This window comes from Mustela erminea, chromosome 8, assembly GCF_009829155.1.
Source record: "Mustela erminea isolate mMusErm1 chromosome 8, mMusErm1.Pri, whole genome shotgun sequence".
Taxonomy (NCBI): Eukaryota; Metazoa; Chordata; class Mammalia; order Carnivora; family Mustelidae; genus Mustela; species Mustela erminea.
In genome coordinates this window covers 82,116,872-82,141,154 of record NC_045621.1, presented here as the reverse complement: position 1 = coordinate 82,141,154, position 24,283 = coordinate 82,116,872, and the positions used below count along the sequence as shown (strand labels likewise).

Here is a 24,283-nt window from a genome sequence, read left to right as displayed (position 1 = left end):
TAATGTCCAAAAAGAATAATCATGTTGCTTAATCCAAAACTTTTTGACATATGGCTTGGGAATCCATAGTACTCAAAACCATGTACTAAAGGTATGGCACACTAGCCTCTGAATCCTGTTTCCCTAACTGCTTGTCTTAGGCTTCTTGAAAAAAATCAAGAAGAGTCAGAATAAAAATCCTTTAGCAAAGAACATTTCCTCTGGATGATCCTAATTCTCTATTAGTGGCAATTTCTCTTAAAAGACTCTGTAGAGTTTCCCTAGGTTGGTGTAAAGAACTGATTGGGTGATTAAAGTGACATTGACCTTTTTTATGAGGACAATAACTAGTTGATCTCTATGATATTGGCATTTATAAGCAATTTAGATGTAATCAAGAATATATTTTTGTAATAAGGAAAATATTTTCTAGGGTAGGGCTATATTCATGTAGGACATCAGAATCAATGTATTTAAGATTTTTTTTTAACAATGTTTTATTTATTTATTTACTTACTTACTTAGAGTGAGCACAGAGGGGTTTGAGGGGAGAGGCAGAGGAAGAGAAAGAGAGAGACAGACAGAAAGATATGGAGCCCAAGTCGGGGCTCAATCCCCCAACCCTGAGATCATGACCAGAGCTGAAATCAAGAGTAGGTAGCCCAACCAAGTCACGCGGGCATACCTAAAATTATATTTCTTAAGAATGCTCATAGAAACAAAGTAACCAGGTAAAATCAGTACTGTAGAAAATATAAAATTTTATGACCTGAATCAAAATATGTGTTCCGTAGAAATTTCTGGTTCTTCTAAATGGAAAGATCTCATTATTACTACTGTTTTATTTCTATAAAATATGTCCTATGAGATACACCTCCCCTTTTCCAAACTTACTAAACTCATAAAGAATAATTTTGAATAATCTGCTTTTATATTTAAAATAAATGAAATAATATTTATTTCCTCCAATCTGTGATATTTTCTTCTTTTTTAGATGCTTTTTGAGGAAATCAGTTTCTGCATGTGGGAAGTAGATATTGAAGGTTATATGGTTTACAGACAAGATCTTTAAAATATAGATACTCAAGGTAAGTAATAAATACAACCATATAAATAATCTCATTTAAATGACGAGGATTTCCAGACTGTACTTTGACTTGGCAAACTGGCTTTACCACTGGCCCTACCTAAGAAACCTCAACACCACATTCATTCATATTCAGGCACAAATATGTATGCCCTAACACTATTTTGACAAGAAGTATTGTATTTCATTTATAACAAGCAATTGATAAAATTGATGTATTATCATGGAAGTGTGCAAACCAAATAAGAATAATAGAGAAGAAATGAAGTAGCTTCCATTAAAACTGTAAGCAGAACTCAATAATGTTTAACTTGAAAGAATACTTAAAATTTCTATCCAGGGGCACCTGGGTGGCTCAGTTGGTTGAGCGACTGTCTTCAGCTCAGGTCATGATCCTGGAGTCCTGGGATCGAGTCCCGCATTGGGCTCCCAGCTCCACGGGAAGTCTGCTTCTCCCTCTGACCTTCTCACTTGTGCTGTCTCTCACTGTCTCTCTCTCAAATAAATATATAAAATATTAAAAAAAAATTTCTATCCACTGCACTTTCTTCTTAATGTAGTGTATTCATTCATCGGTTAATCGGTTAACTACATTAGAAACTTGTTCTTTAACCACTCCAAAAACCCTGTCATAGTTTCATATATTCACGGTATTACCTCCGAATACCAAACCTCTTTTTACTATTTCTTGAGTCCCCAGAGATTTCTCTTGACCCATCATATCCTTTCATTTAGCATGTTCTGCTCATGCCTCCCATGACTGCTTATATGATTACATTACTAAGTAAATTTTTTAATATATTTTGGTAAAATTTTGAGTGAGAGATGAGGAGTACTATGTGCAAAGAAAAGGTATTTTAAATAACATTGTGTGTTAGGCAGGTACAATGTAACTTTGGAGAATATGTGACCAATAAATGAGGCACTTTTGTTCAGCTCTATAATCCTCCCAAGGAAGAAATAAGAGATTGTTAAATCTGATTTTACAATTTTTTGTGAGAAACAAATATGGATTTTGAAGAGTCCTAATTTTTAATATCAGCACAGAATTTTGCCTGTGAAAAAACCTACTTTTGCCAACTGTGTGAATGAAATAAAACAGTTTACAGCCTCTGGTGCGGAAATTTTTTCCTTTTGTTCTGTTTTTCTTTATTCTCTTAGAGTGCTAGTACTTTAGAGTCTATTTTTTCTCCTTAATTTGTGGGTAGCAGCTTATTGATTTTGCTAGTTTTTTGTGATGAATATTGTCAGAAATGACTTATCTTGAAAATAAAAATGACATTGCTTATTTCTAATTCATTTCTATAGTTACATATGGTGAGTTGGTTACTTGGAACAGCTATTCAATTGTTTTCTGAATTATAATAATTAGACAATTATTTTTTTAGTTCCTTCATCTTCACTAGCTAAAACCAGATCCCTCCAATTAAAAAAAAATAGCCATAAGGAATTTTTTTTTTTTTAAAGGACCTTTGCATAGAGAATAAAGCTAAACGTGCTCCTTAGTTCATTGCATGCTGTCATCGTTGGTCCATGTAAAGTACTGATATTATTTATTTATACATTTTATTTTTGTTTCTAGTCCCATGCTCCTGACCTTGACCCATAGGGAACCATTCTAATATGATAGTCATTATAGTAACTACTGAAATGCTCTCTTTGGTTTATTCTATGTATTTTTATAATGTATTATTTTTTATACATGTTTTTAAATATTTTAAACAGAAAATTTCAAATAAATAAGAGAATATATTATGAACCTTCATGGGTCTCTTGGTTGGGCTTGTGTCAATTATCTCTCCACCCTGCCCCCTCCCCTTTTTTATGTGTATTAAATTTTATTATGTATATATGATATTGTGCTGTGTATTTTGTTTTGTTCCTTACTGCTTAATTTTACTTAACATTATGTGCTTATCATTTACTTATGTTGTCATGTGTACATTGCTTCTAACTGCTGCATAATATTCCATAGTTTGTAGCTATCGTGTTTGAACAACCTATATTTCCCAGTGATTGCTACCCAGATTTTCTGTTGCAACAAACACTGCTATGATGAGCATCCTCATACTTATTTAATCATGGAATTTTGCAAGGACTTCTTTGGGATATATATCAAGGAGCACAATTGCTGGTAGTAGGACACATGTTTATGCTTAATTTGACCAAGTCCTGCCAGTTGCTTGATCAAATACTTTGGTCCACACCAACAGTAACCCTCTCACTCCCGTCAATCCTTGACATTATTGAGCTTGCTATTTTCCATCTCATGTGCATAATTTTTGTAGTTTTTCGTTTTAATTTTAATTCCTCTTATCAGTAATACGTTTGAATATATTTTCATATTTTTATTGGCCTTTTGACTTCCCTTTTCTGAAATTGCTGTTCATACACTTTATTTTTCATATAGGTTCTTGTCTTTTGATAAATGCTCTGTAAGAGTTTGTTGTATATTCTAAATATTCATTTCCTGTTAGTTTTAGATACTAAAAAAAATCTGCTTCCATTATTTCAACTTTTTAATTTTGTGCATGATGCTCTTTGAGTAGACATCAATATTTTAAATTTTATTAAAATATTTTCTTGATGTCTCTTGTTTGTGTAGAGAAATAATACTGATTTTTTGAAACTTGATCTTGGTTTTAACAACAATGCTGAACTCTCTAATGCTTAAAAGATTGTTCTTTCTAGATAGGTGATCATATATCAATTCCAAATAATCAAAGTTTTCTTTCTACCTCTCCCATCCTCTTACTTTTCTTCTTTCTAATACCTTTTATCAGTTCCTCTGGAAGTATGTTAAACAAGTACTAGTGGCAATGGGCATCCTTATCTTATGCCTAGTCTTAAAGAGGATGCATCTAGTATCTTACTTCTCACTTAAGTATAATGCTTGCTGAAGGTTTGTTTTTTTGTTTTGTTTTTAAAGATTTTATTTATTTATTTGACAGAGAGGGAGAGATCACAAGTAGGCAGAGAGGCAGGCAGAGAGAGTGGAGGAAGCAGGCTCCCTGCTGAGCAGAGAGCCTGATACTGGACTCCATCCCAGGACCCTGGGATCATGACCTGAGCCGAAGGCAGAGGCTTTAACCCACTGAGCCACCCAGGCGCCCCATTGCTAAAGGTTTTTAATATACAACCTTTACTAAGTTAAGGAAGTTCTTTTATTTCTAGCTTGGTATGCATAAATAGCTATTGAACCCTATAAAATGGCTTTTATGCATCTTTGAGGTAATCACATGACATTTATCCTGTGGTATATTAATGCTGTGAATTATTTGGATAGAATTTCTAATATGAAACCATCACTGCATTTCTAGTTTATATCCTACTTGATCTTGGTGTATTATTTTATTTTATTTTATTTTTTAAAGATTTTATTTATTTGTTAGAGAGAGAGATACAGAGCGCAAGCACAGGCAGACAGAGTGGCAGGCTAGAGGCAGAGGGAGAAGCAGGCTCCCCGCCGAGCAAGGAGCCCGATGTGGGACTCGATCCCAGAACGCCGGGATCATGACCTGAGCCGAAGGCAGCCGCCCAACCAACTGAGCCACCCAGGCGTCCCATGGTGTATTATTTTTAACACGTTATTTTTTGGTTAGCAAATATTTTATTGAGAATTTTAGAATCTGCATTTTTAAGTGAAATGTGCTGTAGTTGTTTTCTCTTCATTTTCCTTGTCTCATTTTGGAATTAAGATTACATTAACCTAATAAAATAAGATGGGCAGCTTTTACTCTTCTAATTTCTGGAAAAGCTTTACAAGATATGAATTTACTATTTCTTTAATGTGTGTTAAAACTCATGTAAAACTATCTGGTTCTGAGCATTTTTTTGAGATTTCTTTGAATGCTATTGATGCCTTTAAGTGCTTTTTGATTTTTTTCCTCCATTTCTTCCAGTATCCTCCCATAAGTACTGATGACACCTGATGGTCTCCCATTTACATGTATAGGTCAGACCCAGTTTTCTTTGACTCAGGAAATGCCTAGACAGTCTCAGTGTACACGTCTAACTGAGCGATGGAATGGTCACCCCCCACCTTTTGAAGTGACCAGGGATTCAGTGTTTTAACCCTGACCAGTGGGCTCTCACGTTGCTTCACTTAACTTCTCAGTGCCACATACCGAAATTAATTCTGTGCTCCATTAGTTCTCTACTATTCCACAAACAGAAACTTTGGTTTACATTATTTAACATTGTTTGGTTCACTTGTTTGTATCTCCTAAAACTGTTGCCATACTTCTGGTTGCATGTGTTAAGCTTCTATAAAAGGTAAATATTTTGACAAAAGAATAACCAAGATATAAAAGTTCAGGGAAGATAAGTGTTGGTGAAAGATAGTCATCTGGTCTAATGTCCTTTACAATATATACCAAATTGTGGTAAACTCTAGATGATTTTCATTTTATCTCCAGAATTTGAAACTTTAGAGTAACAACATATTATTAAAAGAAAAATTAAAGGTATTCCAGCTTACAAAAAGAAAAAGGAGTAGAGATTATAAGCACAAATTTTATAGACCCACTAACAAGAAACTGTCAATAAACATATAATAGTTAAATTTTTGATACAGTTGAATGTTTTCTACCATTTTATTTCAGCTTTTTCATACACTTTGTATATCTTCTTTTTAATCTTTTTTTACTTAAAAATAACAACTTAGCATTTATATATCTTCCCTAAAGAGATTCTTATACATTCTGACATCCTGTTTTCTCTTTCTCCTTCCCCAATTCCATCTTGTTGTAACTATCTACTTTAAATAACAAACTATTGCAGTCAATTTTTCTTTTTCTTTGCTGCTAGCTATTTTTAAAGACAACAGACTTTGCCAAGATATTCTGTCAGCATTACTCTATATACTATTGTTTAAATAAGTGTAGTAATTTTTCTTTTTCCTTTTTAAAAAATTATTTTTTAATTCTAGTACAGTTAACATAGAGTATTAAATTAGTTTCAGGTGTACAAAATAGTAATTCAACAATTCTATACATTTTCAGTGCTCATCACTTAGATACTCTTAATCTTAATATACTCTTAAAATAAAAAAAGAGTATACTCTTAATCCTCTACACCTACTTTACCCATTCCCCTACCCACCTCCCCTCTGGTAACCATCAGTTTCTTCTCTTTAGTTAAGTCTGTTTTTCAGTTTGTCTCTTTTTTTCTTTGTTTTGTTTATTAAATTACACATGTGAGTGAAATTCTGTGGTACTTGTCCTTCTCTGATTTATTTCATCTGGCATTATTCCCGTAGATCCATCTATGTCTTTGCAAATGCCAAGATCTCATTGTTTTTATAGCTGAGTAATATTCTGTTGTGTATATGTACCATATCTTCTTTATCCATTCATCTATAGATGGACACTTGAGCTGCTTCCATATCTTGGCAGTTGTAAATAATGCTGTAATAAACAGAGGGGGGCACATATCTTTTCAAAATAGTGTTTTTGTATTCTTTGGGTAAACACCCAGTAGTGGAATTACTGGATCATGGCAATTCTATCTTCAACTTTTTGAGGATCCTTCATACTGTTTTCCACAGTGACTGCACCAGTTTGCATTCCCATCAGAAGTATAAGATGGTTCCTTTTTCTCCACATCCTTGTCAACACTTGCTGTTTCTTGTGTTTTTATTTTAGCCATTCTGGGAAGTATAAGGTGATATCTCATGTAGGTTTGATTTGCACTTCCCTGATGATTAAAGACATTGAACATCTTTTCTTGTGGATGTTGGCCATCTGTATGTCTTCTTTGGGAAATGTCTGTTCATGTCTTCTGCCCATTTTTATTTGGATTATTTGATTTTTATTCATTTATTTATTTATTTTGGTATTTAATTGTATCAATTCTTTTTTTTTTTTAAAGATTTTATTTATTTATTTGACAGAGAGAGATCACAGTAGACAGAGAGGCAGGCAGAGAGAGAGGGAAACAGGCTCCCTGCTGAGCAGAGAGCCCGATGTGGGACTCGATCCCAGGACTCCGAGATCATGACCCGAGCCGAAGGCAGCGGCTTAACCCACTGAGCCACCCAGGCGCCCCTGTATCAATTCTTTATATATTTTGTGTTCCAACTCTTCATTAGATATGTCACTTGCAGATATCTTCTCCTGTTCAATAGGTTACCTTTTAGTTTTATTGACTATTTCCTTCATTGAACAGAAGCTTTTTATTTTGATGTAATCCCAATAGTTTATTTTTGCTTTTTTGTTTCCCTCGCCTCTAGTGATATGTCTAGCAGGAAGTTGCTATGGCCAAGGCCAAATAGGTTGCTGCCTGTGTTCTCCTCTAGGACTTTTATGGTTTCAGGTCTCACATTTAGGCATTTAGCTGATTTCAAATTTAATTTTGTATATAGTGTAAGAAAGTGATCCAATTTCAGTCTTTTGCATATTCCTCTCCTATATTCCTAGCACCATTTGTTGAAGAGACTGTCTTTTTCCCATTACATATCCTTGCCTCCTTTGTCAAAGATTAATTGACCATAGAATTGTGTTTTTATTTCTGGGCTCTCTGTTCTTTTTTTTCATTGATCTATGTGTCTGTTTTTGTGCCAGAACTGTGCTGTTTTGATTACTACAGCTTTGTTGTGTATCTTAAAATCTGGGATTGTGATTCTTCCAATTTTGTTCTTTTTTAAGATTGCTCTGGCTATCTGGAGTCTTTTGAGGTCCCGTAGAAATTTTAGGATTGTTTGTTCTAGTTCTTCAAAAAATGCCTTTGATATTTTGATAAAGATTACATAAAATTTGTGGATTGTATTGGGTAATATGGACCTTTTAATAATATTTGTTCTTCTAATTCAAGAGCATAGAATATCTTTCCCTTTGTGTTGACTTCATTTTCTTTCATCGGCATTTTAGAGTTCTCAGAGTACCAGAAGGTCTTTTACCTTCTTGGTAAATATCCTAGGTATTTTACTATTTTTGGTGTAGTTATAAATGGGACTGTTTTCTTAATTTCTCTTTCTGGTACTTCATTATTAGTATATAGAAATGCAACGGATTTCAGAGGATGGCAGGTAGGTAGAAAATCCTCAGGCCACCAAGAAATCACAATAATTTATAGTCAGGAAAGTGATACCTCAGATCTGAGTCTCACCATTTCCCCTCACTCCCCCATCCCACCAGAAGCAGCAGCATCCATAGATGATGATTCTAAATCACCAGCTCTGTGATTTGGTAGGAAAGGGTAGGGATATGACTGCCTAAGGTTAGTTAGTCCTCCCACCCCATGTTTTTCTCAGCTCTTTATTTTTTTTTTAATTTAAATTAGATGTAGAGTTCAGTAATTCATAAGTTGCATTAACACCTAATGCTCATTTGCTCAGTATATCATGGTCCCTCAACACCCATCACCCATTACCTACCTCATCCTCCTACCCACCTCCCCTCTAGCAATTCTGTTTGTTCCTGTAGTTCAGAGTCTCTTGTGGTTTGTCTCCCTCTCAGGGAGTTTTCAGTTTTCCCTCCCTTCTCCTATGATCTTATGTGCTGTTTCTTATATTCCACATATGAGTGAAACCATATGATAATTGTCTTTCTCTGATTGACTTATTTCGCTCAGCATAATACCCTCCAGTTCCATCCACATTAATGTAAATGGTTAGTATTTACCCTTTCTCATGGGCTGTTTCTCAGCTCAAAAATTTTTAAGTACTCTTTACTCCTGAGGGCATTTGTATGGTAGTGTGAGTCCCTGAAGATATGGGGGCAGTCAATTTTTGTTTCAAGGCAATGACAGAAAAGAATCAAAAGCAGAACTCTAACAGTTCATTTCCAATTTTGTCCTCCCATAGTCGATAGGCTGCCTCTTACCCTAGAGCCCTGGGTTCCAAGGCCCAAGGACATTTACCAGTTCACAACAGTCTTCTATACCACCCTGCCCTCCGGAGGAGTTTTTAAGTTTTCTTATTCTTGGCTTTTTCTGTCTATAATTTCTATTGGAGTTGATACTTAGAGATCCAGCAGTTGTTCTAGTCCAACATCTTGGTGTTATCTTCCTGGGAGAAACTCTAACAAAAAAAAAAAAACTCTGGAGGAAACTCTAACAAAAGCTTTACATGTGTGTACTGATTTACTCAGGGATCACATTTCTAAAAACTACGCCTAAGTGTATTATCAAGAATTATTTGGTGTGCCTGGATCACTCATTTGGTTAAGCATCTGATTCTTGGTTTGAGCTCAGATCATGGTCTCAGGGTCCTGGGATAGAATCCCACACTCAGTGGGTTGTGTGCTTGAGATTCTCTCTGTCGCTTTCCCTCTATCCCTCCCCTGCTGGCTCTCTCTTTTTCTTTCTCTCTCTCTCTAAGATAAGTAAACACATTAAAAAAAAAAAAAAAAGAATTATTTTATCATGATGTTTGAAAACAACTAAAATGGCCAACAAATGTCCAACTAAACTGTCCAACATATGTTGGTAGAATAAACTATTCTAAGATGACTAACTTTTCACTACTCATTTTTGTTTTAAAAACAAAAGTGAATGTCTACATGCATACTCCAAAATGTAACAGAGATTATCTTTTAATATAAAATGATGGGTGAATTTATTTTTCCTGTCCTTTTTTATGCTTTCCTAAATTGCTGTAATAAGTATATGTTACTTTTGTACTCCAAATTACTGGATATGTGTGTGTATGTGTGTGTGTACACATACATACATATAAATATATGTATATTTATATGTATATAAATATATATATTTTTTTAATAAAGCAGAAGCAAGCAACTGGGATGTGGGAGGTTGGATATGCCAAGCATTTAGTTTGCATTTTTCTTATCTATTTGTTCACTTGATTTTTTTCCTTAAAGTTCGAAATTGATGGAAAGAAGTAAAAAAATATTAATTTATATAATTTTCATTGCCTTATTAAAATAAGGAAACTATTTCATTTGAATAAACAGATACTTTTCTTCAGAGATGTAAAGAACAGAGGACATCACAGTGACTTATACTATTTATTTAGAAGGTTTATTTGACCTTTGTGGACTTGCATAGATAGCCCTTATTTGTGGATATTTATCATTAATTATGTATCCCTATTAAAATGCTTTTTAAACTATTTTACTTCCTTTCTCCAACTCTCACATTCTTGTGAAGAAGGTATTGTGCTTACTTGATCATGGAGCCTCATGCATATGGTACATATGTACTCTAAGCTCACTGAGAAAGACATGGACTGATGCTGGCCTCTCCCCATATGTAAAGCCAGATATAGTAGCCAGTCCAGGGAAAACAGACCAAGAATTGACAGGGATGATGTAATTAGCAAAGACTTTAAAACAGCTGATCGTTTACATACTGAAGATTGAAATATTAAAATAATGAGAACAGTCATGGAAAATGTTTTGTAGCTCTAGAAATTCCCACAGATGAAATGAAATATCTACTGGATGCATTAAGCAATGCATTAGACACTGCCGGTAAAAATGTAAGTGAACTTTTTTTTTTTAATTTTATTTTATTTTTTCAGTGTTCCAAGATTCATTGTTTATGCACCACACCCAATGCTCCATGCAATACATGCCCTCCTTAATACCCACCACCAGGCTCACCTAACCACCCCCCTCCAAACCCTCAATTTGTTTCTCAGAGTCTACAGTCTCTCATGGTTCGTCTCCCCGTCCAATTTCCCCCAATTCACTTTTCCTTTCATTTTCCTAATGTCCTCCATGTTGTTCCTCATGCTCCACAAGTAAGTGAAACCATATGATAATTGACTCTCTCTGCTTGACTTATTTCACAAAGCATGATCTCCAGTCCCATCCATGTTGATACAAAAGTTGGGTATTCATCCTTTCTAATGGAGGCATAATATTCCATTGTATGTACAGGCCATATCTTCTTTATCCATTTGTCTGTTGAAGGACATCTTGGCTCTTTCCACAGTTTGGCGATGGTGGCCATTGCTGCTAAAGTTTTCCAAACAGAAGCAGAGAGTAAGACAACTTAAATAAATAAATAAATAAAATGATATCAGTGTCCTGATACTATGTGGTCTTAAAAAAAAAAATGTGTAATTGGAGTTCTAGGAGGAAGAAGTATTTGAGAAATAATGACCAGACTTTTTCCACATTTCATAAAAAATATAAACTCACAAAACCAAGAAGTTCAACTAATTTCAAACAGGAAAGAATACCACACCAAGACATCATTTCTGAAAGCTAGTAATAAAAAGAAAAATCATAAAAGCCCAGAAAAAAGACACATTGCATACAAAGCACAGAGGCAAAAAATTTACTGACTTCTCTATGGAAACAATGAAAATCAGAAAACACTGGAATGAACAACGCACTGAAAGAAAACTATGAACTTAAAATTATATATCCAGTAAAAAATCCAAAATAATGGCATTTTCAGATAAGACAGCTAAGTAATTGAGGGAATTTATTGCTAGCAGACGTTTGTTACAAAAAGTATTAAATGAAGTCTTAAGGCAGAAGAAAAATGGTATTCAATGGAGCACAATTCATACAAAAGAAGAAAAGCCTCAGAAATAGTAAATAAATAGGTAAAAATAAAAGACTTTTTTCCCATTAAAATTTTGTGAAAGATAACTCAAAGTCAAAAATAGAAATACCATATGATCAAATAATTCTACTACAGGTATTTACCCAAAAGTCAATGGAAACATTAATTTGAAAAAAATATGTGCATCCCTGTATTTATTGCAGCATTAGTTACAATAACGAAGATACAGAAGTAACCTAAATGTACATCTATAAATGAATGGATAAAAAAGATGCAGCATATATATATGTATATATATACATATATATATATGGCAATATTACTCATATATATATACATATATATTACTCATATATATATATATGGATATATATATCCATATATATATATATATATGGCAATATTACTCAGTCATAATAAAGAATGAGATCTTGCCATGTGCAACAACCTGGATGGACCTAGAGCATATAATGCTGAGTGAAATGAGTCAGACAGAGAAAGTCAAATAAAATATTTCACTCATATGTGCAATTTAAGAAACAAATGAGCAAACAAAGAAAAGAGACAAATAAAAAAACAAGACTCTTAAATACAGAGAACAAACCAGTGGTTGATAGAGGGGAGGTGGGTACAGGGATGGGTGAAATAGATAAAGGAAATTAAGAATACATTTCTTTTGTTGAGCACTGAGTAATGTATAGAACTATTGAATCATTATATTATACACCTGAAATGAATATAACAGTTATACTGAAAATATATTTTAATTAAAAAATAATTGTTTGTCAAAAAAGTAAAAAAATACGAAATATTGTGAGTTTTTTGATGTATGTAGTAGTAAAATGTATGATGATAGGGCAAAAAATCAGAGGGAGAATTGGAGATAAAATGTCACAAGATTTTTATGTTATTTAGGAAGTGATATATTATTTAAATCTATGCTAAGTTAAATTTGCATACCTAAGCCCCAGAATAACTACTAAAGGTATACAGAGAGATGGCTAATAAGTTAGTAGAGGAGTATAGTGGGATACTAAGAAATTAAATTTGTTCAAAATAAGGCAGGAACAGAGGATGAAAGAAGAGATGGTTCAGATAGAAAATAGCAAGAAGATTTGTATCTTAACTATATAATAATTATATTAAATGTAAATTGTCTAAACACGCCAGTGAATTGTTTTATTTTGTTAGACTAATAAAAATCAAGTAAAACAATTCTATACCACAGTGGTTGGCAAACATTTCATCAAAGTGTAGATAGTAAATATTTTAGATTTGAGGACTACATAGTTTCAGTTACAATTACCCAATTCTGCTGTTGTAGCCTCCCAAAACACCCATAGACAAAATGTAAACAAGTGGTTGTATCGGTGTTTCAGTAAAACTTTATTTACCAAAAAAAGTGTCTCCCCCATGGGCCATAATTTGCCAACCCTTAGTGTACTGGATGGAGGAAGTACATTTTAAATATAAAGACACAGGTAGATGTTAAAAGTAAAATGAACCATGCTAACAAAAATCACCAAGTTGAGGTGGCTAAATTAATATTAGACAAAATAGACATCTAGAGAAGAAGAAAGACATCTTTTTCATAAATAAAGGGGAAATTTTATACTGCTAAAAGACATCCAAGACATCGAAAGTACATACCATCATGTGTAGATATAGAGCCTAAAAATACATAAAACAAAAACTGATAAGTGTTGAAAGGAGAAATACACTAATCCACAGTTATGGTTGGGTGTTTCAACTATGCTCTTTCAACAGTTCTTAGAACAAGTAGACAAACCAGTAAGTAAATAGAGACCTTGAACAACAGTAAAAACCAACCGGACCTAATTGACATTTGTAGAACGTATACTGAATAACACCAGACTATGAATTCTTTGGTGCTCTGCATGGAACATTCATTGATAGATTATATGCTGGACCATGAACAAGTCTCAGTAAATTTTAGAAGATTTAAAATCATCCAGAATATGTTCTCTGTGGGGGAGGAAAAAATAGGATTAAGTTACAGACCAATAATAAAAAAGTATGAAAAATTCCCAAATATTTGGAAATTAAGCATCATACTTCTAAATAATCTATGAATCAATAAGAAATCATAAGGAAAGTTAGGAAATATGAACTATGTATGAACTTAATGATAATAAAAACACAGAAAATTTGTAGAATATAGTTAAGTGCTTAAAGAGAAATTTATAATTGTAAAGAAAAGCATAGTATATTAAACCCAAAGTAACTAGAAACAGGAAAATAATATAAAATCAGAAATCAATAAATTATGGAATACCAAAAATAGAAGGATAGTGAAAGCAAAAGGTGGTTCTTTGGAAATATTAATAAAACTGATAAACTTCTTGCTAGACTGATCTAGAAATAAAAGAAGAGAAATAGGAAAAGCCATTACAATAGCTGGTGGGGAATCTTGATGAAAACCCTCAACTTGAGTCACATTGCAGTCTGGTTTGGCTGCTATCCCTAATGGCACAGGTATCATTCTGGGATATCTCTAACCTTGTTTGTGAGATTCCCTTTTTCTCTTTCCTGCGTAAAACTCCTGTTCCTTAAACCTTTTTTTTCTCTTGTTTTCTCATTTTCTGTGGAATACATTTTCCAGAGGTTTCTTGAGAAAGGATGTATAGGAGATAATTTTAAGTCTAAGGTTTTTCCGTGGTTGTTTTTTGTTTGTTTGTTTGTTTGTTTTTTGACTCCTGTATTACTTTTTAAAAAAGTTAAAGTATACTTAACATGTATCATTAGTTTTAGGTATGCAACATAGTGATTCAACAATCACATACATTAAAAAGTGCTCACCACGGTAAGTGTAGTTCATATCATCATATCTGTCATCAAACAGAGTTATTACAGTATTATTGACTAAATACTCTATGCTGTACTTTTCATTCCCAACATTCTCACCAAGTTTTAAATTTCCATAGACATCAGATTTTTCCAGTTTGATTTCATTTATATTGCTTTAACCTGTCACATTTGTAAGGGTAATTAACAGGAGCTGTTTAAAGATGTTTTTTCACCACCATAAAAAAATAGTTTCTATTTGGTGGCTGTAACTACACAAAGGAAGTACTTTGAAAAACTCTGGTAAAAAAGAAAATGCCTACTTGTGATCTCTCTCTCTGTCAAATAAATAAATTTAAAAAAAAAAAAAGATTTTTTTTCATCACTAATGTAAGACTTAGTGTCTTGAAAACTTGTCTCTTGTGAAATACAAGAAGGTAGACAATACAATAATCCAAGTGGTCAATGGAAAACTGAGCTGGTCGATGGGAAAACTAATTTCTGTTATTGTTCATATAAATTTGGATGGAAATTTCTTAATTCATTTCACAACGATTGGGACTATTTTACTGTGTCAAATACAGGGAATTTTTCTCTAGGCCAAATAGTGTGTGGGTATGAGTATATGTATAAGTATATATATGAAAAGATAGATAATATGTATGTAATATATACATTATATAGCTTTTTTTGTTATACATCCATCAACATTTACCAAACTTGGGAAATTGGTAGTTATTACTTTAAAAATATGTGGCAAATTGTATTTGCCAAAAATCACAACAGAAATATTTCTGATCCCACATGTTCTTCCAGAACCTTTCTACTCTCTCATTAAGAAGTGAAATGTTTCCCTCTTCCCTGAAATTTGGCTGCCTGGATGAATAGATGTAGTGGAATTGATACTAGGCAACTGCAAAAGCTTAGTCATGATAGATAATACAGCTCTGCCTCTCTCTTTCTCTTGGAGTGTTCACCCTTTGGACCCTAGCCCCCGTATTGTGAGGAAGCCCAGGTAACATAAGAGGTCATATCTGGCACGTGATCAAGCAAATTTCAGATGATTCCACTCCCAGGCCTTCAAGCTGCCCCATCTGGTACTGAGTTGAGCACAAACAAGTTGTTATTACTGAACTCTGCCTAAATTTGTAAACAATATACATTCTTTATTTTGTTTTCAGATAAGTTTGGAAAATACTCAATTGAACATCAAAGGAAATTTCTTTTCTATAGGAAAACCTTCATGTGCTAATATGTGTGATGCTCTCCAAGAAGATCATAGAGTACTTTGTATAAAGGATCTCATATGTTATCATTGGAAAATGCTTCTCTGTAGTCTTCATTTTAATGGTTATGTATTCTGTTGATAAACCATCTTGCTTCTTCATTTATCTTTGCTTGAACATTTAGGTTATTTACAACATTTTACTGTTAACATGTGATTTAGGTAAAATCTGGTTTTCCTTTTTGTCATCTGCAGAGAGTTTATTCTTTGTAGTAGAATTATTATGCCATAGCATCTAAAATTGTTAATGACTGGCTACACTAACTTCTAAAAAATTAAAACTACTTTCCATTACCAGAATCAATACAGATTGCATCATTTTCTCCGAAGCCTTGATAGTTTTTAACACTATCCTTCTTTTTAACTGCAAAAAGTGTAAAGTTGTACTGCAGAGTTCTTGTAGTTTGAATTTCTTTAACTTTTACCAACATCGAAAAAGACTAAACTTAGAAGACTTTTTGTTTTGTTTCGCACTCCAGTTAGTTGCATGGGTTCTCATGGTCTCATGACAACTCAATCTCTAAATACCTAGTTTTGTTTCTCAGTGTCTATGCATTGGCTTCCTCATCCATAAAATGGGCATATGAGTAATACCTGTCTCATGTTCTTTATTATTATTATTATTATGTTATGTTAGTCACCATATAGTACATCATTAGTTTTTGATGTAGTGTTCCATGATTCATTGTTTGTGTGTAATACCTAGTGCTCCGTGTACCTCATGTTCTTGTAAGGAGTAAATAAAATACTGCTCGTAAAGCAATTAATTTTTTTATATTATGATATTATTTTAAACACTCAGAGAAAGCTCAGTAAGCTTACATTTTCTCATGCAGTGAATTTATAATGATTTTATGTTTCTGTGGATTATGTGGATTGAAGATGTTAATGAAAATAAAATAATACGTAAAATATCTCCACAGCAATACCTAGATTAGTGTTTAACTGAATAACTGCATTCTAGTCTATCCAAACTGATGCAAAAAACTATTAGAAAGGCAAATAATGTGTCAGGCTTTTGATGGTGAGTTTAATATTACTACATTTTAGCATTTCAGTATTAATTCATACCTTCAACTGTGGCATTTAAAAGAAAAACAACAAATAATAAATGACCTGTGTTAAAGGGAAAAACATTTGTTATCAATATTGAGTCTGTGAATCTTTATATTTCCTATGAGTGTTAACTCTACAAAGATATCATGTATAGTATACTATCATTTAAAATATGACTAAAATGATTTGACTTTTAAAAAAACATACCATCCCATGCAAATGAATGTTAAGTCTTCTAAAATAATCATCTCGAGAAATAATTGTACGTTTATCCCATGCTAATATTCCTTAAAAATTTGAAACTGCTCTTCTAGAATTTTTTCTGAGCCTGAAATGCATTTGTTTGACTATCTTGAGAAGTCCGCTCATCCTCTTCAAACAATTGCTTAAATTTCATCTCCCCAACAGGACTTATCTGACCATTCTATTTCTTTTTTTTTTTTTCTGATCTACTCTTTTAGCAACTGAAAATGGAATACAGTATTTATTTATTTATTTATTTATTTATTTGACAGAGAGAGAGATCACAAGTAGACAGAGAGGCAGGCAGAGAGAAGGGAGAAGCAGGCCCCCTGCCAAGCAGAGAGACTGATGTGGGGCTCCATCCCAGGACCCTGAGATCATGATCTGAGCTGAAGGCAGAGGCTTAACCCACTGAGCCACCCAGGCACCCCGGAATACAGTATTTTTAACTATAGTCACTATGCTGTGTATTACAGTGCCAGGACTTACTTATCTTATAATTAGAAATTTGTTCCTTTGACCCCTTTCACCCATTTTGCCCACGCCCACCCCCACCTCTGGCAACCGTCAATCTATTGTCTCTCTGTGAGCTCATGGTTTTGGGAGTCTTTTGTTGTTTTATTCCACATATATGTGAGATCATATGGTATTAGGGTTTTTGGTATTTGTCTCTCTGTATCCAACTTGTTTCATTTAGGATAATGCCCTCAGTATCCATCCACGTTGTCTCAAATGGCAAGATTTTATTACTTATGGCTGAATAATAGTACTCCATTATACATACACCACATTCCACAATTCCTTTCTAATGGTTCCTTAATATTCCATTATATATGCATTTTCTTCCTTTAACCATGTTCTTTTTTGTTGAAGTATAATTAACGTACAGTGTTATATTAGTTACAGGTATACAACATATTGAGTCAACAATTGTGTACATTACTCAGTACTCATCACAAGTACAGTCACCATCTATCACCAAACACATCATTATCATATTATTGCCTGTATTCCCTATGATATAATTTTTATCTCTATGACTTATTTTATAACTGGAAGTTTATACTTCTTAATCCCCTTTATCTATTTCACCTATCCCTCACCCAGCCATCTCTGCTCTACCAACCATTATTTTGTTCTCTATATTTAAGAATCTGTTTTTGTTTTCTTTCATTCATCCATTTCTTGGATTTCACATATAAGTGAAATATACATACATTTTCTTTCTTTATTCATCCATTGATGGTCACTTAGTTGTTTCCATGTCTCAGCTATTGTAAATAATGCTGCAGTGAACATGAGGGTGCATATATATTTTCAAGTGAATGGTTTTTTATTTTCTTTAGAAAATTACCCACAAGTGGACCTGCTGGATAATAGTTCTATTTTTAATTTTTTTGAGGAACCTCCATATTGTTTCCCATAGTGGCTGCATCAGTTTACATTCCTACCAACAGTGCATGTATTTTCTCCACATGATCTCCAGCACCTGTTGCTTGTCTTTTTAAGAAGAGCCATTCTGACAGGTATGCGGTGATATCCCATTGGGGTTTCGATTTGCATTTACTTGATGATGAGTGATGTTGAGCATCTTTTCCTGTGCCTGTTGGCCATCTATTTGTCTTCTTTGGAAAAGTATTTATTTATTTATTTATTTATTTATTTATTTATTTATTTGCTTGCTTGCTTGCTTTTGAGTTTACAAGTTCTTTATGCATTTTGGATATTAACCCCTTATCAAATATGTGATTTGTAAATATTTTCTCTAAGTCAGTAGTTTGCTTTTCATTTTGAGAGTTTGAGAGGGTAGAGCTTTTTCGTTTGATGTAGTCCCACTTAATTTATTTTTTTCCTTTCTTGCCTTTGCTTTTGTTATCAAATCCAAAATATTATCAGTGAGACCAATATCAAGGAGCTTACCACATGTTTTAAGAGTTTTACGGCTTCAGGTCTATACTCAAGTCTAATCCATTTTAAATTAATCTTTGTGGATGGTATAAGATAATGGTCCAGTTTCATTCTTTTGCATGTGGCTGTCCAGTTTTCCTAACACCTTTTATTGAAAATACTGTCCTTTCCTCATCATATATTCTTGGGTTCTTTATCATAAATTAATTGACCATATATGCATGGGTTTATTTCTGGGATCCCTGTTCTGGCCCATTGATCTATGTGTGTGTTTTTGTGCCAGTACCATGCTGTTGTTGTAAGGTAGTTTGAAATTTGGAGGCAGGGTGCCACCAAATTCTGTTCTTTCTCAAGATCTGTTTGGCTAGTCAGGGTCTTTTAAGTGGTTTCATATACATTTTAGGGTTGTTTTTTCTATTTTTGTGGGATTACATTGAATCTATAAATGGCTTATAGTAGTATGGCCATTTTTACAATATTAATTCTTCCAATCTATGAGCATAGAATATCTATCCATTTATTTGTATCTTCTCCAATTTCTTTAACTAATGTCCTGTAGTTTTCAGTGTACAGGTCTTTCACCTCCTTGGTTAAATTTATTCCTAGGTATTTTTTATTCTTTTGAAGCAATTGCAAATGGGATTATTTTCTTAATTTCTTGTTCTGATAATTTGTTATTTGTGTATAGAAATGCAGTAGACTTTTGCATTTTGCTCTTGTGTCCTGTAACTTTACTTAATTAATTCTAACGTCTTTTGGTACATTTTACAGGGAATTTTAAATAAAATATGTCATCTGCAACTAATAACAATTTTACCTTTTCCTTTTCAGTTTGGATGCCTTTATTTCTTTTTCTTGCCTAATCGCTCACACCAGGACTCTATTTACATACTATGTTGAATAAAAGTGATGAGAGTTGGCACCTTTGTCTTGTTCCTGATCTTAAAGGAAAGTACTCAATTTTTTACAACTGAGATAATCATTACCTTTAGGCTTGTCACATATGGCCTTTACTATATTGAGGTGCATTCCCTCTACACCCAGAAAAACTTCGTTGAGAGTTTTTCTTATGAAAAGATGTTGAATTTTGTCATGTTTTTCCTGATTCTGTTGAGATAATCATATGATTTTAACTTCTGTTTTGTTAATGTGGTGTATCACACTGATTGATTTGTAGATGTAGAAACATTCTTGTGTTCTTGGAGTAGATCCTACTTGATCATTATGTGTGATCCTCTTGATGTATTGCTGATTTGATGTGCTATTTTGTTGAGAATTTTGCATCTATGTTCATCAGGGATATTGACCTACAATTTTCTTGTGGCATCCTTGTCTGGTTTTGGTATTAGGGTGATGCTGACTTTGTATAATGATTGGGAAACATTCCTTCCTCTTAATTTTTAGAAGAATTTAAGAAGGACTGGTGGTATTAATTCATCTTCAAATGTTTGGTAGAATTCATCCATTGAAACCATCTGATCCTGGAATTTTGTTTGTTGGTATGTTTTGATTATTGATTCAGTCTCTCTTCTAGGAATCAGTCTGTTCAGATTTTTGATTTTTCATGACTCACTTTTGGTAGGTTGTATATTTCTAGGAACTTATGCATTTCTTCTACATTGTCAAATTTATTGGTATAGAATTCTTCATAGTTACCATTCTTTGCATTTCTGTGGTATCATAAGGTGTCCTTTTTCACTTCTGGTTTTATTTATTCAAGTCTTCTCTTTTTTGGTGAGTGTATCTAAAGACCATCTATCTTGTCAATTTTATCTTTTCAAAGAACCAGGTCTTAGTTTAATTTTTGTTCTCTATTTTTAGTCTCTATTCCATTTATCTCTGCTCTGATTTTTGTTATTTCCTTTTTCCACTAACTCTGGGCTTTGTTACTCTTTTTCTTTTTCTTTAAGGTATAAAGCTATGCTCTGTCTTTGAAATTTTTCTTGTTTTTTGATGCAGACCTTTATTTCTATCAGCTTCCATCTTAGAATTGTCTTTGTTACAGCTCATAAGTTTTGATACATTGTATTTCCAGTTTCATTTGTCTCAAGCTATTTTTTACTTTCTCCTTTGATTTCTTGATTCATTGATTGTTTAGTAGTATGTTGTTTAATTTCCACAAACTTTTGAATTTTCTGGTTTTCTTCTTATAAGACCATTCTACTTTAAACTGCCACCCTTTCTCATCTTACCTTTTCTTTTCTTTTTTTTTAGCTTAAATTTTCTAATGCATTATGTAATGTAATATTTATTGTATGCCCACACTAGTAGCTAAATGCACTCAGGCAAGGATTTTGCAATTTACTACACTTACTTTCTCAAAAAGGTTATAAACAAAAAAAATCTCAGTTTTTATAAAAATGTAACATGTAGGTAGGGGCGCCTGGGTGGTTCAGTGGGTTAAGCCTCTGCCTTCAGCTCTGGTTGTGATCTCAGGGTCCTGGGATCAAACCCCTCATCGGGCTTTCTGCTCAGCAGGGAGCCTGCCTCCCCCTCTTTCTCTGCCTCTCTCTCTGCCTGCTTCTCTGCCTACTTGTGATTTCTGTCTGTCAAATAAATAAATAAAATTTTTTAAAAATGTAGCATGTAAAGCAAATGTAAATCAAGGCTACATTGTTTCCAAATACACATGTGATCTGGTGTCACCACAGAAGAAATTATATGTTATACATGTACTGATGGGTTTTAAAAACACAGAACATCATAAAGGCAAAATTTAAAAACAAGAACTTCTAAAGAAGTGCTTTTGATCTAAATAGTTTGTCTTCATATGCTCTTTATTAACTAATGTGGGCAATTCTTCAAAAGTGCTTTAAAACATTTTTTAAGGTTAAGCATTGGAAACATCATTTATTTATTCATTCACTCATTTTAAAAAATATTTGTTCTCCAATTATTTACTGGGGATTATTATAGAAGCTCATATATACGATGAAGGAGCCAAAGTCCCTGCCCTCATGGAGCTCACTACCTATTTTTAGAGATAGACTCTAAGCCATTTTATAGTTACAGAATGTAATTTCAGAAAGTGAGATGTTTTAGAAAGAAAAATAAAATATGATAAGCAGTTAGTGGATGATGAAGAGCTGGTAGTGTTATTTTAGTTTAGATATGGTGGTCAGGAAAGACTCTAGGAAAATGATATTGAAGCAGAAACCACCCAGATGATGGAAGTGAAAGCCATGAATTGGGGAAGAGTGGCCAGAGTAAAAGAATGGAACAGCACATAGAAAGGCTGGTTGGTCAGCAAGAACTAATGTGTCTGAGGAATAGCAAGAAATCCCATGTGCTGGTATGGAGAAAGTAAGAGAAAGAGTGGTTTGAAATGAGACTGAAGAGATTGAAGGGGCCAAACGTGTAAGGACCTTAGAGTTCATGCGAAGGAATACTATATTAAGGTTTTATTTTAACCATGACAGAAGTCATTTATGGGTTTTAAGTATGGTATTGATGGATTTGTGGAATTTAAGACATTTTTGAAAAACATTGAGTGATAACTTTAGTGTTTTATTTAAAAAGCAACTCTTAAAAGCCATAAAATAATAGACTGGTTTTTTTAACTATGAACATTTCTAAGTAATTAGAAAAATTCCAAAAATTAAGTTACTTGAAAACCTACAAATTAATATTTGGTAGCTATAATAAGGAAGATGCTGATTTTCTTAATATGGGAAGAGTGCAACAATTCAATATAGAAAAGAAAATGCATTTGTATAAAAGACATGAACATGCAGTTTATCAAAGAATTGCAAACGGTTAATACACAAATGAAAGTATTCAATTTACCATTTTCTAGTGATTGATGCTGCCTATTACTATGTTTTTGCTATTCTTATCATCTTTTTTTTAGAGTATTATTTTAACAGTACTGTAGTAGTTCCTTTTTGTTTGCATATGGCTGATTATAATGGTTTTAGCTGGGTAGGCATTTTTAAGAGGGATGTGTGTATTGGTAGGGGAGAGTCCAGAGTACTGTTTCACATTTGCTAGTCTTCCCAAGGGAGTAGGCTTGTCTGTGTATTCTTTGTGTAGCTCCTACCCTCTCTGGTTCTTTAAACCTGAGGATTCTGTTGACAGCTCAGCTCACCTCTGTTCCCATACCTGTGATTGCAAACAAGACAACTTAATTATGTTTTTTTACTTTCAGGTCATTTTTGCTCTCATTTTTTAGGGGTCCTTTACAGTATAGTCTTTTCACTACAAGGGTCGTTTACCACTACATTTCTCCAAGACTGTTTCTCCTCACCTACTCTTATATGTTTTCTGCTAGTCTCAGCTACTTTTTTGCCTTTTTTAGGGTTTGGGGATTATATCTGAATCTTAATATTGATGAAAATCTATTGTATGGACTTCTCCATGAAAAAAGAAGGCAAGGAGGAAGGGTGGGAGGGATGGATGGATGGTAACAGAGGCAGAGAGAGAAGAGAGAAAATAAAGCAATTACCTCAGAATGAAACTCATGGTCTAGAAAGCAAGTCAGGGAAAATGTTTTTAAAACATTAAGAGATGAATTATGAGTTGGCAAAACTTACGGAAGAAGTATTTATTTCAAAGATTAAATTGGAAAGACCACAAGGGAGACGAAGCATTATAGAAAGTACATTAAGGACATGTTAGTGAGGATGCAGAGAATGGGGAACCCTCTTCACTGTTGGTGGAAATGATAGGTCAGTTAAAGCTGCCAATAATAAAAGTATGAGCAGAGTTGAAGAGTACAAAGAAAAACACTGAAAAATACTAACAAATAGGACAAGTGAATGAAAATAAGGACAAAGCAATGGAAAATATGTTAATATCATAATTGCTTATGGTAGTAAACAAATAGATATGCAAGTAAAAAACAAAGTTATAAAAAAGTTGCATAAAGTTCTAACTACTGGAACAGAGATAGAGAGGAACTAAACATGAATAAAAATGAGATAACAATAATAAAAATTTGTTTTATTTCCAGAAAACATATTGAAATAATAATAAAATGAAGATCATTTCTATTTACCAGATGCCCACCGTTACAGTAATCATTTAATGTTATACTGAGGGGAATCAGCCAAGAGAATTTATGTAAATGGACTTAATTCATGTTAGGTTTTTTTGTGTGTTTTGGGGTTTTTTTTTTTAAGATTTTATTTATTTATTTGACAGACAGAAATCACAAGTAGGCAGAGAGGCAGGCAGAGAGAGAGGAGGAAGCAGGCTCCCTGCTGAGCAGAGAGCCCGATGCAGGGCTCAATCCCAGGACCCTGGGATCATGACCCTAGCGGAAGGCAGAGGCTTTAACCCACTGAACCACCCAGGTGCCCCTCATGTTAGTTTTTTAAAAAGTGGATTTCTAGCTAAAACACAGAGCAAAATTTTATTCTCTGATATATGCAAGAAACACAAATTAAAGAATTTTAGGAATGTTGAAAACTAAAGATAAAAATTAAGGCAAATAAAAG

At 33.4% G+C, this 24,283-nt stretch overlaps 1 long non-coding RNA gene across 3 annotated transcripts in view; it reads left to right on the top strand.

Annotated features, from left to right (window-relative positions):
- LOC116596886 overlaps window positions 1-24,283 on the top strand; it is a 215,116-nt gene that overhangs the window by 176,703 nt on the left and 14,130 nt on the right. Inside the window, exons 2-3 of one of the 3 annotated variants that reach the window (XR_004288347.1) lie at window positions 974-1,067; window positions 18,340-18,463. This is a non-coding gene — a long non-coding RNA (uncharacterized LOC116596886). Of the gene's footprint in view, window positions 1-973; window positions 1,068-10,431; window positions 10,527-18,339; window positions 18,464-24,283 lie in introns of those variants that run through there. The other 2 variants (XR_004288348.1, XR_004288346.1) reach the window with 2 other exon arrangements.